Genomic DNA, 7031 nt, shown 5'->3' with positions numbered 1-7031 from the left:
TGCATTAATTTCTGGATATATCAGCAGTGAAAGTGCAGCAGCTCCAAAGATCCTAGTGCTGGCAGGACTTCTGAGCAGAATAAAAAGCAGCAGCAGGAGGACAAAAAATTGTCTGCTTAACTGAGAAGTGCTTGTTTCCTGTACCACATGGCTGCATCAGGTGCCCTGGCTGAACAAAAAAGGTGCTGGATACTTTGCTAGTACAAACAGTAGGTAATGTCCAAGGTAATGTCCTTATGTCTGAGGAAGCTGAAGCATAGCTGATGGCAGGCTTTAGGCCACACAGAGCAGTTGCTGGTGGAGGAGGCTGTTGTGCATTTGAAGGTTTGGGATTTGCTGGCTCTCCTTGCCAGGATACCTTTATCTCTGCTCACAAAACAAGCCTCCCACACTAGTTTTCAGAGCAAACTTCACTGCACAGCCAGTAATGGCAGATGGTTTTCAGCTTGATTACTTCTACTGTCATTTAGTTAAGGTTCCCACATGTAATTTTTTCTCTCCTTATGTTTGTACATTAGAAGGGGATGCTTGGAAATGCTTGTTTTGTGGGAGTGTAATATGAACAAGAAACACTGGATAATGATTACAGCAACATGGGATTATCCAATTACTATTATTTTAGACTGTGTGTTTGTAATCAGTTAGACTTTTGAGCCTGCCACCTCCTTGTGAACTGTTTAAAATCAAAATTAGTTTGATTGTAACTGATTAAAACTATTGTGGTCAAATATGCCTTGTTTTCCTGACCAGTTCTGTGTGTGTGTATGGGATGATCTGAGTCAGGTGTTTGTCTTCAGGAAAGAGTTACAGCGTCTCTGAGAACTTTGTAATCATTTTTCTTGTCTTTATAGCCTTAATAGGGATCTGTCTGATGCTTTTTTGGAGCCTGGGAAGCAAGCTCCAAATAGAAGGGTGAAAAATGGAGGGCAGGAAATTTTAGGGGAATGAAAGAGCTTTGGGTTGGATTTGATCACAATTTAATTAATCTTCTCAAATACAGTATATTACCTGAAGCTGCTAAGCAGTAAGTTTTATAGCCACAACACTGTGTGAAGTTCCTTCAAATTCTCTTTCCTGAAGCTCAGATCAATGAAAATTTCACCCTCTCACACCCACTTACTTCTTCTGAAAAAGAAGAGCAATTTACAGTCATAGCACCTACCTACAGCTAGGTGCTGGAGGCCTTAGTAAAGAAGTGAAGTCATCTGTGGATTATATTGGCATTAAGAGATGAATTACAATATGATTATCAAAAACATTGCTACTGCAGGTACTGGTCGAGTCACTGATCATTCATGAAGGGCCCACATGTTGAGCTCACTGCACAGTCCGTGCACCAGCTGACAGCTTGAAGTCAGACCCTGCCCATCACTCCTGCATGAGGGAGCCTCTTCTGTGGAAATTTCCTATGGAAATTCTGCCTGTGTCTTGAGCAGCACAATTTGCCCTGTCAGAGCCAGGGACCTGGCAAGGTGTTATCCACAAGCTGAAAGAAATGTGGAAATGTGTAGTGCAGGGAGTGGAATAGCACTGGGAAGACACTACATATGATGCAGTATGGAAGAGAATGGGGGAAAAGTCTGTTGAGAAAATCACTGAAATGTTGTTTCCTCAGTGGATGCCTATGAGTGTTTTTTGGTCAAGAGCTGTCACTTGGGAGGGCACCAGCCCCCTCCAGGCTGAGGCATATGAGGAATCTACCACCTACCATAATAATCATCATTGTTGCATACCTTCCACAAGAAGGAACATGGTTTTATCTTGGCAGTGCTTTTTATTATTGGTGCTGTACAATTAATCAGTGCTTTGCACAATATTAATGGGGGATCTTGAAAGATAATTAAGGCTATGTTCCCCATAAAAGGTGGATTACTGTGGTGGCCGATTGACCAGTGGTACAAAAGACAGAGAGAGCTTTTTGGTAAGACAGTCTCTGGTGCCAAAGACATATGGGTTATGGTGAGGGAAAGGAGCCTCTGCCAGGATGCCTTGTTTGGTTATGGTAATGTACCCCAGTTCTGCTTCCCCGCTTGGCTCCTGGTGTTAGCCACACCCCTGTACTTAAGCTCCAGCTGTCACATGTTTGGGGTCATTTGCCTCTAGAAACCTTCTCAAGTTGTAGCAATAAGCTGCTTTCTGTGGAACTCTAAGCAAGGACCCTTCTCAACTCCTTGCTGTCGGCTTAATATTACTGAAGCCATCCCTGCATCTGTGTGCTCATGTATGTGAGCCATGGAGCCACAGGGGACTCAGTAACAGAATACATGTAGGAAATGGAAACCTCTGGGAGCAGAGAGATTTATTTTAAAATATTTAAATTAATTTAATGGTAACAAAGGTTTGCAATGTGTTATAAGAAATGAGTTGAACTCCTACAGTGTGCCATTTTTCAGGCCTGTGACCTGAGAAGATATAAGTGATAAAACCTCTGCTCTGGAACATATCTACTTACCATAAATAAAAAAAAAAAAATCACCCAGCCCTGAAAATATACCCAAAAGCATACTAGGTAAGGGTTGGTATGCGTGTAATTGTCCCTGTTTACTTATTTACTGATTTAAGCTATAACCTTATTCTGTCAGAGTGTACAAAAACTAGGGCTGTTTAAGGATAAGCTAAATAAACTAAAATTAAATGCAAAACTACATCTGCTTGAAATTTTATCCATTATCTTCAGTATTAACCTGGCTACACATACACATTGCATGCAGTATAGTCCCTCAAAGAGCATGAACTCCCATAATAAACTAAGCAATGCCTAAATCTTCTGCTTTTTGCAATGGATCAGAACACTGGAAGATCTAAAAATCTTGGTAATAAACACAGGGGTTTTAGATGCAAAATAGCTGCTTGCTAACAGAGAGTCTAACATTGTCTCAAATGTTTCAGATGAGTGCTCTGCATTGTTGCAATATGTTGTGCAATCCTCTGGTGAATTGTATGGGAATCTGTACAGAAGATAAACACCAACTAAAGAAAAAGTCAAGAAAGTGCAATACGTGGTTGGCATTTGAATGTAGGCAGTGCTTTGTCAGACATAAATTTTAAATACTTATTTGAAAGTTGGGGTTTTTTCCTGTTTTAGGATTCCTTTCATATATTGTAGAATCTCTCCTATGTATTGTATCTCTCACTTGGATTGTGTCAAGTCCATGTTTGATCTATTCCTAGCATGTTTTGCTTGGTGTAGAAATGAAGAGTTTGCCTATTCCTGTGAAGCAATGATACAAAGTGTAAGAAGAGTAAGGATGGTCAAAAAGATGCTTTCCATCTTGAAGAAATAACGTCTTTTTTGTCAATGACAAAATAGGATTTGCTTGAGATTTGAGTTTTCAGTCCAGCTAGAAGTTAACTTTTCCTTAGCAGGAAAGGGCATCAAATATAACTTTGTTTTTCATGTTTCAGATTATATGTCTAAAGTTGTGATCATCTGTTGGGGGGTTTCTTTCTTTTATTTTGTGCTGTTATTCATTGAGCTGGAAACCCTTTCAGTGTGGACAAACATTTTTTTTGTGTGTATGAGCTGAAACTACTCAATTGTAGAAATGTTGTGGGATTGGACCCAATTTGATCCCTGGTTTCTTGCATAGAGTCTGTGTTCTTCATCCATCCCTCTTTACCTGATGTCTTGTCAAATATTCCACTCTCTGATAGCCATTCAAGAATGTATTGGGCATTTTTCAGTCTATTAATTATGTCTAATTACAAACCTTCCTGCAGCTGAGCAATGTCTTGTCACAAGCTTATCTGAACTGACTTTAGAAACAAAGGAAGTGTGGATGGTGTCTATCCAGCCTGAAGGTTTTTGCTTTGCAGTTTACAGTTTGTTATGAACATTCCTGACATCTTACCTCTCTAAATTGAAAGGAAAAAGCAAAGAAGACATGAGAGTTTTATAATAGGAGTTCCCGATGCTCAGGTTTGAGGTCCATCAAAAAGATCAAGTTTGGATTGCAATTGTTTTTTCAAGGGAGCATGCTAACAAAAGTGGCATGGTCTTGTTCTTTCAATGTCTATTTAGTTTTATGGTATCATGTGGCTGCAAAGATTTGCTTTGGTACTGCCAGTGTCCTGGATTGTGGGACAGCTTCTCAGACATCTCTCAGGAGACGTGGGATGCTACGGCAATGCATGCAGAAACTGGTCATGTTTATGCTTAAAACTTCTGTAGGTACCTGCTCAGATCTCATTCTGTAGTTCTTAGCAGTGAGATTTGGCAGAGGAGCAGTTTTGTCTCCCCTCCAACATCCTATGACAATTCTAAGGCTTTCTGAAAGTATTTGTGACGTCAGGTTTAAACTTGGCAATTTTGTTTTAGAGAACTAATAGAGCATTTTGTTAAATATTTCCCTGTACCTTTTAAAAATGTCTTTTTCCAGGGTTTTTGGTTGGTTGGTTGGTTTTGGTTTGGGGATTTTTGTTTGGATTTTTTTTTGGTTTGGGGGTTTCTTTTTGGTTTGGTTTGAGTTTTTTTGCTTTTCTTTGTTGTTTGTTGGTTTTGTTTGTTTGGTTGGTTTTTGTGAGGAATATCCTATTCTTTAGTGTAAGAACAACTAATCTTCAGAATGGTTTTAAATCAACAAGACCTAAGAGGCTCCTGCTCTCATCTTTCCCAAACCATACCTGAAAAATACTGTGGTGCATGCAAGATTTTAATCTACAGATTCAATTTCTGTTCATGAAAATCTAGTCATGCAGGAAACCATTAGAGGAAATTGAGCTACTAGTAATAATGAACCCACTCATACGAGTCAAATTTAAAGAGCATAATATGAATACCTGTGAGGAAACTTGAAGTATACTTCTGTATACCCTTTGCAGGCATTGTGTGCTTCTGAGCTCATGTTAGATTTCCCTAAAAACCTCCACCAATTATAAAAATCAAAGCATCAAGAAATAAAGAGGTTTTTTTTCAAAACAATTTTCAGCAAACAATTCCCTGTTGCAGTGCATGTGGCAGTGGCCCCTGCAGCAGAGCATTCAGAGGACTGGTGGACAGGCCTCCAGAACACAGAGGTCTGATTCTCACCCCGTGGTTACGGCAAGTTCCCATGTTCCTAGTGGTTCTTAGTTTATATGTTTTAAGTTTATTGGGTCAGGAATTCTCCATCAAGTTTTATGCATAAGCTCATGTTTATGCATTTCCCTTAATTGCTTATGTATTAGTTCTGGAAAGTTGTCCCTTCTTCTATGCCCCATTGGTCGGTTCATGTAATTCCCTCCCTTAAGTTATCTCTATTGGATAGTCCTCTGTTAACTCCTCCTCATTCAATCCCCATTGGTCGTTTACCTTTGTTCCACCCCTCTATAAAATGCTGTGCTCTCCCCTTTTTGCTGGTCTTTGTCCCTGGACCATCCACCCGCAATGAATCAGGTGGAACCTACACAGAGATACCTCTGTCATCCTTTGCTTCTGCCAACGCTTTTACACCACCTTTGTTTGGGGCTCGCTCCTTGCAAAGGAACGTTTACCTTTGTTCCACCCCTCTATAAAATGCTGTGCTCTCCCCTTTTTGCTGGTCTTTGTCCCTGGACCATCCACCCGCAATGAATCAGGTGGAACCTACACAGAGATACCTCTGTCATCCTTTGCTTCTGCCAACGCTTTTACACCACCTTTGTTTGGGGCTCGCTCCTTGCGAAGGAATCAGCTTTCCCTCCTTGCTGCAGCTGAAAGCTTTCCTTGCTTCCTGCAGCTGCCAGCTTTCCCTGCTTGCTGCAGCTGACAGCTTTCCCTCCTTGCTGCAGCCGACCCCTGCCTGCAGCAGCAGAAGCCAAGGATGTCTCCAGCTGGACGCTGTGCAGCCCCAACAGTGTCAATTCTCCACTCTCCACTTTAGAGAAGTTTCTTCTTAGTCCTTCCATGTTTCTTAGAAATCTATTTTTCACTCTACTTTTCCCAGGCTGGCAACTTGTTTCCTTAAAAAAGCTGAAGGAATAATCTTCTCCTTCGTCAGTGAGAGCTGGCTGCTTATCATTGCTGCCTTTGAAAAGCCGTGTGGAACAGTCATCTGGTTTGCTGCAGTTGTAGCACTAATGAACTGCAGCTGATGCCTGGGATGTGCAGCCTGTCGTTCATGAAGAGCACAGAAAATACTTCCAACATACTCAGCAATGTCACTTTGAAAAGCATTTAATGACACATTTCCTTTTGCAATATATAGCCAGAAAAGTTTCGTGCAAATATGCAGGGAGAGATGGATAGCAGAGGAATCTTGGGACTTTGCAAGAGAATCCTTCCAGTGGAAAAAGAAAAATATTTTAGCAAAACTTTGCAGTTTGACTATTCTTGTAGAGAAATATATTGCATTTTTACACTCTGTTCCTTTCACGTGTACTAAACTGAGAACAGATTTTATTGTATAGAATAGGGAGAAGCATAGTTTATTTTAGTTTTTATACGATTCACTGGAAATTATTTAAAGAATGTTGTTTCAGAGCATCATTCAAAAATTGTCAGTTACAATGACAGCTAGTAATGATCTATAAAATTATAAACTCAGTTTCTGGGTGCCAGTGTTATGTTGTTATGAGCTAACTGTTTAATACGTTCCTCTTTGTCATGACTTTTCTTTATGCTTAGTTTGTTACTGCGTAGCAGTGAATCAGGTCCATGGAATGTATATAAATGAAATAAAGGTTCTTGGAATAATTTTGGGCTGGCTGCTCTTTGGTACAAGAAGAGTGAAAAAAATTTTCATCAGGCTGTTATCCAGCTTCTAAAAATTGACATACGGGTTATCACACTGGTCTTTTATTAGACTTTTTTTTTTTCTTTTTTTATAATACTGGCCCAGTTGTAGATAAATCCTATACTGATTGTACAGTCAGCCTGATGCTACAGGTCTTCCCATTTCGTGTTTCTAAACCACCTGCAAGCCTTGGCTGATGACTGGGTAGTCATTATCCACTACAGCCAACAGTGAATAACTATGTGCAAACCTCTTCGTCTGCAAAACTAAGGTAAACTGGTTGAATTTGAAGGTTTTTATGGGAATTCACTGAATGGGAGGCACAATAGAGGGTTCTGG

Source organism: Corvus brachyrhynchos, unplaced genomic scaffold (genome assembly GCF_000691975.1).
Source record: "Corvus brachyrhynchos isolate BGI_N302 unplaced genomic scaffold, ASM69197v1 scaffold60, whole genome shotgun sequence".
Classification (NCBI taxonomy): domain Eukaryota; kingdom Metazoa; phylum Chordata; class Aves; order Passeriformes; family Corvidae; genus Corvus; species Corvus brachyrhynchos.
Note: the sequence above shows the minus strand (reverse complement) of the source record.